The following is a 12,107-nucleotide window of genomic DNA, read 5'->3' on the forward strand; positions in this document are numbered from 1 at the left end:
AATATAGAATAAATTAGTCTAATAATTTTTAATATAACATTTGAATTTTGATATAACATATAAATTTTAATTTTATGACATAAAATTAATATAATATAAACTGGAGGATATGGGTCAACCACTTGTTAAAATTTTGTTGGCATATATCCGTAAAGTCGGAAAAATCGGACCGGACCGAGACTGAAAAAAAAAAAATCAAAAGTTTAGTTTCAGTGGTAAATTGGTCCGATATCGATTCTTAAATTTTTAAAATCAATGTATACAAATTCGATTCTAAAAAAATTTCAAAACCATACTGTTACACCCACAATCAAAATTCTCTACACACTTTGTCTTGATTTTGATTTGGGCATCGGAGGTATCCCATACCACACCGAGGCCCCCTTTTTATTTTCTTAGTGCAAGTTGTTGAGACCATTAGCAAGAATGCAAAACATGTTCACAACAATTAACGCGGTCTGTAGGATAGTATAACACATTCAATGTACTTTTTGCATGCCTACAACAATATGCTATGAAGCAGCCTTTTTCGATTCTAATGATATTCAGGCTAAATATCGGGCCCTTTTCCCGTACATAGATTCTAACTTTTTCTGAATTCTGATCATATTAATGACCATATATGTTTCTTAATTGGATAGAATATATAGTAGATATATTCCACATTGACAAGTTTGTCCTTGGGGTATAACCAAACATTTTATAACCAAACCAATATATACCGATTATACCCCTAAACTAGTATTTTTGATTTTACCGATTTCAGTATAGCAATTCAAGAAACATTTTGTCACTAATACCATGAAAAATCGCTAGAAATACCCATTCTCATCGATTTTTCAATCACGCATGTTCGTTGAAATTGTTTGCTTCTTTTTTTTTTTTTTTTTGCATAAAATCAGCAAATTGAAAAAATCATTGCAAATAGTATGTTATTTCCGGCGATTAAGTTAATTGCAAATAGTTAAAAAATTTTCGAAAATGTGTATTCCATTATCAAAGGAAATTGTTGAGAAAAAAATTCTGCGGCGAAAAGTAGTATAAAATTGCCGCAAATAACATTTTCTAACGAATGTGTTTCATCACAAATAAGTCTTTTCGACGACAAATTGAACTTTTGCAGCAACTTTAATTTGCCGCAAATAATTTGTTACCAAAAAAATAAAAATTACTAGTGAAACGTTTCACTAGTATCATTATCCTTATGATATCTTATTTTCACAAAATAAAAATAAAAAAAAAAAGAAAAAAAAATCCACAAAAACAGAAGTATGGTTTATTCCCAGACGTAGAGTGCTATGAAAGTTTTCTTGGGTGTTTTTTTTACCTCATAATCAGATATCGGTAGGTTGCAAGCATGGCACCGGAGGCATTCAGGATGCCAAAAAGCAGAAACAGGAGAGAGAGAGAGAGAGAGAGAGAGAGGGAGTAGAAGTAAATTTCCAAGACAATATGAGATGATCAGTTAAGTGTTGAAAAGTCATCTCCAGCACCCCAATTAAAATGCCAAACTAGTCAAGGAAGAAAGAGAACTTACAGCAATAGGAATGATTGCTATCCAGAAGAGATGAGACCCTGTATCAAGCATCATAAACAAATGATGATAAGTTTAATGAGGGGAATGATAGGTATGATTAAATCAGACTACAATATATTGATGGGAAAGAAAGCTAGATGAGAAGTACAAGGCAATATATAAGCTATATGGGCATTTGAGAATTTCTACAGAAAGAACCACAAACTCATATTGATTGGTTATACGTGTAAACTAAAGACATAGGCATATGTACTTTTCTCAAAATTAAAACCATGGCATTTTCGCCGTTCATATTCATGCTTCTTTTTTTTTGACTGATAAAATAAGAAACTGACTCCACATTCTTAATGGTCAAGTTGAGTCCTGCCAACCACCATGGAGCTCAAACATCTAACCCTTACACGCTTATTTGAGAAAATAATAAATTCACAATAGGGGCCTTAAATTTGCAAAAAATCTGAAAGGTTATCTCATAATCTGAAACTTCCAACATCAGAAGCCAAAGAATCCAAATCCATGGACAGGTTGGCCAGCTGAAAAGTTTGAATAACCTATACAGAACTAATAATAACATTTATCCAAAGTTCTCTTCTAGTCTCAACCATATTCGCCAGAAGATATCCTGGAAATTGTAAGGAACTAGTGAGCAGCAAGGCCACGAAGGGCAAGGAAGAAAGTCTTCCCTTTTATGGATGGTATGATAAAGAGGAACCCATTCAAAAACTTTCCTTACATCAAGAACGTCTTACTACGCTTTTTTCATTAGGGCTCTTTCCTTCCTTACATTAAGGAAAAGCTGTAGACATCAATATACAGCAAAACCTCCACAACTACATTCCCAACTATATATAGATGTAAATGAGGATCACAGTAGGTAAACTAGGAAACACATCTGAATCAGTCTAAATGAGTAGTGGAATCAAAATACGCTCACCCAATTCCATGTCATAAGCTAGTTTAGCCAAATGGCATCAAACATGATAATAAAACACCCAAATAATGTGATAATAAAACCAAAAAAAGATTAAAGATAATAATAATAACAAGAATTCAAGAAGAAATAATCCTGCATCACATTAATATAAGCTCATGGAAATCAGCAAGCGGCAGTCTCAGATTTGCTGTGTTGTGCCAATGGGACGGTAAGTTGGAATGTCACTTTTACTAGAAATGCTCAGGACTGGGAACTTGATGAGATGGCAGCCCTTTTTAGACACTTGTACTCAGCAAAGGTAGGAGGAAATGGGGGTGACCGTATGTTGTGGATTCACACGGGGAGAAACCAGTTTACTGTTCAATCTTTTTACAAGGTTTTGACATTACAACAACCCACCTTTTTTCCGTGGAAGAGTATTTGGAAAGCACAAGCTCCCTCTAAAGTTGCGTTTTTTACTTGGACAGCTGTGCTTGGAAAGATTTTGACGGTTGATAATTTAAGGAAGCGGGGTATGGTGGTCATGGAGTGGTGCTACATGTGCAAAACGAATGGATAATCGATAGATCATTTACTTTTACATTGTGAGGTGGTGAGGAAATTATGGGATGGTATTCTTGATAGAGCAGGACTGAGTTGGATAATGCCTAAGAGTGTGTTGGAACTACTAGTGTGCTGGAACAGGAGGCATATTAGTGCACAATTGGCAACAGCGTGGCGTATGATACCTTTGTGCTTAATGTGGTGTTTATGGTTAGAAAGGAATGATAGGTGTTTTAGTAACAAGGAGCGTACAGTGGGGGAAATCTGGAATTTTTTTGTATTCTCTCTTTTACAGTGGTTTTCTGCTATTGTATTGAAGAGTGGGAATGTTCATGAGTTTCTATCTTCTTTTCAGCTCACTAGAATGTAATTAGGTGTCTCACTTTGTATACTTCCTGTGTACTTGGGCTTTGCCTAGTTTCATTCTATTCAATAAAGCTACTTATTTACTTATCAAAAAAAAAAAAAATGAACACTCTTAGAAATTGAATTTGAATTTGGAGGATGTGCAATCAAACAAACTACACCACATCAACCCATATTTACTTGCCTTGGAAGAATTCAAGGCAGCGGGAAGTAGAAGTTTTGCAATATTGGGCTTGGCAAAACAGGTCACTCTCAATTTGATCGAAATTTTAATGAATGTCCACATTACATTGCAAAGATGAAGTTTAACTATAAATTATTGGCGTTCATGTGGGGATTTATATATTATAGATGTATCTAGATAGTTAGAATATAAGTGATTCGTAAACTAACCAGGTGATGGGTCTGGATCATCCGCTTTAATATAATTTTGTAAAGTATTAATGTACACCTACAGATCAACAGTGCCTAACTTTGTCAAAAAGCTTAAGGTGGAACTCAATGGGGTCCATATGCATGCATGCATGTCACTGTTGATGTTGGCTTTGTATGAAGAGTATTATACTTGTGCAAGCAGTAGAATTATGATGGAGATATATATGAATATATATATATAGGTAATCAGTTTTAATTTACATTTGACACATTTCGGCCAAAGATGCCCTCATGTACATTAGCATGTTATCATTCCAAATACAAAGTTCGAGTTAGCAGGGCTACCCCATAAATCGATAACAAATATACATTTGTAGGGATGATGGAAAGGAAGGGAAAAGAAAGACAAAACATGAGAGTAAGTGAGGCCTAGAAAGAAGGGCAGGAAATAAATTAGATTCCCTAGATAAGAGAAAAAGAGATCTAGTACTAAAATATGAGTACTACATGTTGTGCCAAGGAATTTTATCATTTCTTGAATTAGATTGAATTGATCAGACTAAATTTTTTAAGAAGCTTAGTGTGCAAATTAAAGAGATAAATACACAACCTGAATTTTACATAATTTAATAGTACTTCTGGTGTGAATCTCTTAAATAGTATTTAAATGCTTATAATCATAAGCTTTATCTATACAATTATGCAAAATAGAAACACATATAATGTTGATGATAAGGCATTCATAACTTTACACACACACATGAGAATGATTAGATATTGTGTGTGTGTGTGTGTGTGTGTATATCATGCATATATATATGGGCAAATATGATCTGATTTCCCATAAATTTTTTTTTTTTGATAAGTACTTTTGGGGATAATTAATGCAAGCTGCTGTTAAATTGAAACATATAAATCCCTATTGATCTAATACCCAACGCCAAAATCTAATTAAAAGATATAAATCCCTATTCCACGACAATATGCAAATTTTCCAAACCCAATACGCTAAACTAAAGAAAAACTGAATAGGACAATTGCAAAGTAAAATCTTCTCAAACCCAAAAAAATCCATAAGCAAACAAAACCCTAGACCTGCCAGTATAACACCAACATCATTCACACAAAAATTGAAACAAAATCCTAACTTCATGTTCATAACCCAGATCCATTAAAGTAGCAATCCAATTCTAATTACCTCCATCAAAAAGCACCTCACAACTCTAAGCCACCAACAAAGGCACACAATAATCTTGTTTATTACGCACTCTTGCGGCACAAAATAGAGAGATAAGAGAGAGAGAGAGAGAGAGAGAGAGAGAGAGAGAGACGGTGGAGGAGAGATGACCTACCAACGAGGACGAAGCGCATGGTGGTTGTGGTGGCGGAGCAGGACCCAGAAGGCGTAGAGGTCGCGGGGCAGAACCACTCCAGCCCGTCGGCGTTGTGTACTCACACCAAGACTTTAGAGGCTCCATGGCGCCGAGCACAAAGGAAAGATGTAGCAGAGAGAGAAACAGAGAGAGGGAAAGGCACGGAGGAAAGATGCCGACATCCTGAGTGAGAGGGGAAATGATAGAGGCAGATATCGGGCGGGAGGGAAAAATGAAGGAGACCGAGCCCTAGTTCGATACGACCTATTGTCGCCGTAAAATAACTTTTTTCAGCGACAAAGTTAAAAAAATCGCTGCAATAAACTACAATTGCAGCGATTAACAAACCATTGTAACAAATTTTTTAATATATCCACGAATTTTTTCATCACAAAAAATAAAGAGAATGGTTATACATCAGCTTGTAGCCGTAGCACACCTCACATGATATATTTTTTTTTAAACTTAGTACATTAAATGTGCTGCGACTACAGACTGATGTAAATAATTTTTCAAAAATAAAAAATACTGAAAATGACCAATTTAGTATTTGCAACAAATATGTTAGTCGCAAAAATTAGAAAAGTTGCTGCAAAAAATAGTTTTAAAATTTTATGTAAAAATATTAGGACGATGTAAAAATCGTTAGGTCTGACTAGGGGTGTGCAGAATTTCGAGAACTCCGACTCCGACGGAGTCGGAGTTGTCGGAATTAGGAGTCGGAATTCGGAGTAGCTCCGAATAATTATTCGGAGTCGGAGTCGGAGTCGGAGTCGGAGCTCGAAGGAGCTCCAACTCCGACTCTGAATTTTTTTTTAAACCCAGCTCCAAAACGACGTCGTTTTGGAGCTGGGTTTAAAAAAAAAATTATTGAACGACACCGTTCCACTTAATATGGAACGGCGTCGTTCGGAAGTTCCTTCTTGAAGGGGCTTCTTCTTCACGTTTCAGAACGTCGTTCGCTCGTTCCTCACTTCCTCTTCCTTTTCACTTCTTCTTCTTCCTTCTTCCTTCTTCACTTCTTCTTCCTCCTTCACTTCTCTCTCGCGTCTCCAGTCCCAGTGACTGAACCAGTGAACCAGTGAAGTTCAGAACACCGTTCGTCGTTGCTCCTCCCTGCCGCCGTCCCTCTGTTCAGCTTCTAGCCTTCCACCTACGGTGAGCCCTAAATTTAATTCAAGCACGTCTCTTATGAATTGGAGCCAGCAGTTGTGATTCTTGTGATTCTTGTGTATTGAATATTCAATATAGTCCCCAACACGGCGCTCAAAAACATGAATTTTACATTGTTTTGAAGACTTGCGCTTGAGCGAGGTGTCGAGCGCAAGTCGAGCGCACGTTGTATTGAACATTGGCTCGAGCGATATGTCGAGCAGAAGTCAAGCAAACCTCTCTGGAAGAGTTCTGTTCGAGCGCTACGTCGAGCGCTCATCGAGCGAAACTCTCTGTATGGATTCTGCTCGAGCGCGACGTCGAGCGCAGGTCGAGCGATCCTCTCTGTATGGATTATGCTCGAGCGCCACGTTGAGCGCACGTCGAGCGAACCTCTCTGGATGGATTCTGCTCGAGCTCCACGTCGAGCGCACATCGAGCGAACCTCTCTGTATGAGTTCTGCTCGAGCGCCACTTCGAGCGCACATCGCGAACCTTTCGAGCGCTAACGCACGTCGAGCGAACCTCTCTGTATGGCTTCTGCTCGAGCGCACGTCGAGCGAGCGCCCATCTGGATGGGTTCGTCTGAGTCAAGCGCACATCAACCGAACCTCAATGTAATAATACATCGATACATGTATTATTATGATACAATAATACATGTCCTATTGTATAATACAATAGCCTAGTTTATTTTTAAACTAATTTTTTGCTTCTAATTTAATTTTTTCAGCTTCATTGATTGTGATATGGATCCTAGACATAGTGGAGATGATCGTCCACAAGGGGATGTGGCGGATGCCAATGCTACAACTCCTACACCGGTGGGTACTTCCACCCCTAGAGCCACATCTAGGGCAGCTACATCTAGGGCAGCTACATCTAGCAGCTACATCTTGTGCGAGTAGTCGACTCCCACTCCCAGTTGATATAGAGGATGAAGATATGTTCAACGAGGAAGAGGAGATGCCCATTGAGCAAGATCAACCACCACGACCTTCTAAAAAGAGGTCGTGGACATGGGAGCATTTCACCAAAATTCCTGGTGAAATTGCGAACCCAGTGGCAAGATGACATTACTGTGGATCACTTTGTGGATGCCATTCGAAGAAGCAAGGTACCAGTGTGTCAATAGCACATATAAATGATTGCCAACGATATAAGATAGCGAAGGGATTGCAAGCCACTGATCAGACCAACCTCAGTTACCAAACTTCTACAGCCACTGATGGTACACAGACTAAGAAATTGGTCATCCCTCAATACAGTGAGAAGATGTTGAGGGACATGCTTGCAGAGATGATAATTACTGATGAGATGCCATTTACCACAGTCGAGAAAAGAGGCTTTCGAAAGTTTCTAAATTTTGTTGAGCCACGATTTCCCATTCCATCACGGTATACAGTGATGCGAGATTGTATGAAGAGGCATGCGAAGGACAAGGAGGAGATGAGGAAGATGTTTATTACCACTGGCCAGAGAGTGTCTTTTACGACTGACACATGGACTTCCATACAGAACGTCTGCTACATGTGTATCACAGCACACTACATTGACAGTGAGTGGATTTTGCATAAAAAAATTATTGGTTTTAAAGAAATTGTGGATCATAAAGGTGCATCCATTGGGGCGAAGATGGATGATTGTTTAAAGGACTGGGGAATTCGAAAAGTGCTGTGTATTACAGTTGACAATGCCAGTGCGAATGAAACAGCAATTGATTGGTTTAAGCGGAACACGACGGTGAGAGATGATGTCATTCGGGCCCACGAGTTTATTCACGTTCGATGCTGTGCTCATATCATTAACCTCATAGTTGTTGAGGGATTAAAAGAGGTTCATGATTCCATAACCCGAGTCCGCAACATTGTACGATATGTGAAGGGTTCCCCTCAAAGGCTTGCCAAGTTTAAGGCAATAGCAAAAGATTTGAAGATTGAATGTTCTATTATGCTGTGCTTGGACGTTCCAACTCGATGGAATTCTACATACATGATGTTGGATGTGGCACAGAAGTACCAAAAAGCATTCGAGCGGATGGAGGTTGAGGATGGGGGCCTGAGGTATGCTTTGTTGGAGCCAGCAGGACAGGGGCTCGGTGCGCCAGACGCACATGATTGGACCAGTGTGAGTTATTTTGTTGAATTTTTAAGAACTTTTTATGAGATAACCATGCGACTATCTGGATCCAAATATACGACTGCGAACTCATTTTTCAGTGAGCTCTCAGAGCTTCACTTCCAGTTGGAAAATAGTTGTACTGACTCTGCTGGATTGTTATCTGATATGGCTACGAGGATGAAGATCAAATATGATAAATATTGGGGGAATATTGAGAAGATAAATAGATTGCTATTTGTGGTTGTGATCCTTGACCCCCGAGTTAAGTTGGCCGTTCTAGAATTTTGGGTAAATTCCGTCCTCGGGGCAGTGAAGGCTGGAGAGTTTATTAGATTGCTAAAAAGTGATGTTGATGACTTATATCATCACTACAGTACTAGTGCTCAGCCTTCATCCGCAGTTGGTAGCTCCTCACATTCGAGGCCGACAGGATCGACAGTTTCCTCAGGTGATACTGACCCATCTGTAGGGGTTAGAGGCAATCGTGTTATACGGCAGTATCATCAACTCATGTCAACAAGGAATATTATGCATTGTACATCTGAGGTTGAACGATATTTTATGGAAGCTGTCGAGGCACCTAGTGATGTATTTCAGTTATTAACTTGGTGGAAAGTTAATTCCACCAAGTATCCAGTCCTTTCCCGTGTGGCCCGAGATGTGCTAGCCATTCCTGTCACTACGGTTGCCTCAGAGTCGGCATTTAGCACTGGAGGTCGCGTGTTGGATGCTTATCGGAGTTCATTGTCACCGTCAACCGTGGAGGCCCTCGTTTGCACACAGAATTGGATAAGTGAAACGCCCATTGGACTAGATACCGTTGGCGTTGATGCCGAGAGCTATAGGCTTGAATCGGGTAAGTTTATATGCTTTTAAATGATGATTTAATTATTTTTAATGTTTCTAACTTCTACTTTTTATGATTTTATAGATCTAATTGTGAACCCTAACATAATTACCGATGATTGAGAGTTTGGAACGGACGCTACTTGAGAGTTGGGATGGAGTTGAGAGAACCTCCTTTCTTGGTAAGAATCAAATTATTCTTTTACCGTATATAATTTTTTATTATCAATTTTTTTTCATCTATTGATTGCTACTTTCTATCTTCATTTCAGGCGTGACCAATGGAACATTGGGGTTTGAGTGAAACCCGTGTTTAATTTTTATGTAGTTATATTTCAAGACTGAGTCATATTGTTATTACGTTATAAATGAGACTGTTATAACTTATGGCTGCATCATACATGTTATTTACTTTTTAAACTATTTATATAGTTATATTTATGTACTTATATCCCGAGCAAATACGTGGGATAAGTACTCTTTATTCTATAATTTCTATTAGTACTTATCCATCCTCTCTCAAAAGTTTATAATTTATTATCCAACTGAAATTAATCGAATTATACAAATTCGTACCATCATTCTTTTCTATAAAATTTTAAATTTGTGTAATGTTTATGTTTAAAATTAAAATTTTATGTTATATTAATTTTATGTTATAAAATTTTTAATGTTAATGTTATATAAAATGTTATATTAAAATCTATAAAATTAATTTTATGTTATTAGATTATTATTATACATGAATAATAAGATTTTAAAATTTAATTTTATATTAATTAACAATTTAACATATAATATAAAATTATTTTACATATAATTATACAAATTATATATAATATAAAAAATATTTTATATGATATACATGCACAAGTTCAGTTCGGTGTCAAAAAAATAAAAACCACACACGGGCAAGTTTCGACCGGTGCTGAGAAAAAATAAAACGGATATCGGATCAAACCGGTTTAAACCAAACCGGTTCACCGGTTTTTGTTTTCATCCCTATTTGTCCTATTACTTATCTTTTCTAACTGATTTTAATATTAGGATGGTCGAAAAACTAATTTCTTTAGATAATGTATATATACGAATTTCCCTAAATACTAATAACCTAACTTAAATAAAGAAATTAAAATTTTAGAAAAAATATATAAAAACTAAAACTAAAAGAAATTAAAATTTTAAATTAAACCAAAATTTTAAAAACAATTAAATTAGAAAAACTTAATTAAACATTCTCCAAAGAACAAAAAGTTATTTTCGTTTTTTTGTCTTTTTTTTTGTCTGGTCTCACTTTATTTTATCTTTTTCTTTTTGTTAAATGGACAATTAATCCTACATATTCGCCAGTTTGCAAAAAAAAACTTTTGTTTGGATTTTGAAGTTACACCCAATACTTATAAAATCTTTCAAAATTTTCAATAATATCTTACCTTATAAAAAAATGTTAAAATTCTAATGTGATCTAAACAAAAGTCTACACATGATACGAAAGTAGAATGTGATCGATCTACCTCATTAGAAAAGGAAAAATACTTTAAGAAATCGAAACTATTTTCAAAAATAACAAAAAACTATTAAAAAACTAGAAATATATAAAAAAAAATATATATATTTTGATGGCAATGATCTAATGCGTCTCATGGAGAACACAGCAAGAGCATCTCTACATAAAATTCCCCTAATTTCAAACAATCCACAAATGCATTTCATTTCAAATTCTTCTTCATTGAAGTAAACTCAAAACGTTACTTGTTTAATGATGTTATCAACATGTAACATATCTGACACTTGATAGGTTGAAACTGCAACTTCAATTTTGATAAGAGAACAATTGCAAGATATCAATCCCACAAACTCTTGTTGGACTTCTTTGAACTTTGCAATGGTGTACGTCTCTTGAAATTTTTTCACAATAAGAGAATGAGATATACATGGAATCATGCTATAAAAAGAATTGAAATCAATTGTATCCTCATTATCAATATTTTTTCTCAAAACTCTGTCAAATTGACCAAAAAAATCATTCAATGTGGTCTTCAAGTGTAGAAAACCATCAAAATCTGTATTCACACTTTCACTCCATCGTGTGATACTCATTCTAGTCCAAAAGATATCTTTTAAATATACCGATATCCAATAAGTCCGTTCACTATATAACCCTTTATTATGGTTATTATTGTCTTCACATTGCACACTTTATACATGACTACCAACTTCATTATTCTCTTTAAAAAAGCAGATCGCAAAAAGTAATATTATACAACCTCTCCAACTTCTACACATTATATTTTTTTAAAATTTGTTATTATTTTTAATTTTTTTTTTAGTTTATTTTTTTAAAATTAATTTAATTATTCTATTCATTATTCATATATTAAATATTTGATAAAACAAATATTAAAAATTAAAAAAAGTATAGTGTGGATCAAATTGTATAAATAGTAAAAAGTTATGTAGATTTTTATTGCAAAACCCACAGACAATCAATCAAGGATAATGCTGGAGCTCCCGCTGGGGGCTCCCGCTGGGAGCTCCTGCTGAAGCTCTAGTGTATTTTATCATGTGTATTTTTTAATTTTTTTTTATATAAATATTTTTAATGATTTTAAATATTTTTAAAAATAAAAAAATTTATATATTATTAAATAATACTTGCTTAATCACGAAGTAAAATATAAAATATTTTTTTATAATTTTTTATTTTACTTCGTGATTAAGGAAGTATTTTTTAATAACTTTTTTTTTACTTCTTAATTAAGAAAGTGTTTTTAATGATATTCTAAATTTATTTTATTTTTAAAAAAATATTAAGAAATATTATATAAAAAATAACTTTAAAAAAAACACATAGCCTACA

The 12,107-nt window shown here is 35.4% G+C and overlaps 1 long non-coding RNA gene across 1 annotated transcript; it reads right to left on the bottom strand.

Annotated features, from left to right (window-relative positions):
* Positions 1 to 972: 972 nt before the first annotated feature.
* LOC109015226 lies at positions 973 to 5,384 on the bottom strand. The gene is made up of 2 exons (XR_001999867.2): positions 5,108 to 5,384; positions 973 to 1,575 (listed from the first exon to the last, which is right to left on the bottom strand). It is a non-coding gene; the product is annotated as an uncharacterized LOC109015226 (long non-coding RNA).
* Positions 5,385 to 12,107: the final 6,723 nt, after the last annotated feature.

Source organism: Juglans regia, chromosome 10, assembly GCF_001411555.2.
Source record: "Juglans regia cultivar Chandler chromosome 10, Walnut 2.0, whole genome shotgun sequence".
Taxonomy (NCBI): domain Eukaryota; kingdom Viridiplantae; phylum Streptophyta; class Magnoliopsida; order Fagales; family Juglandaceae; genus Juglans; species Juglans regia.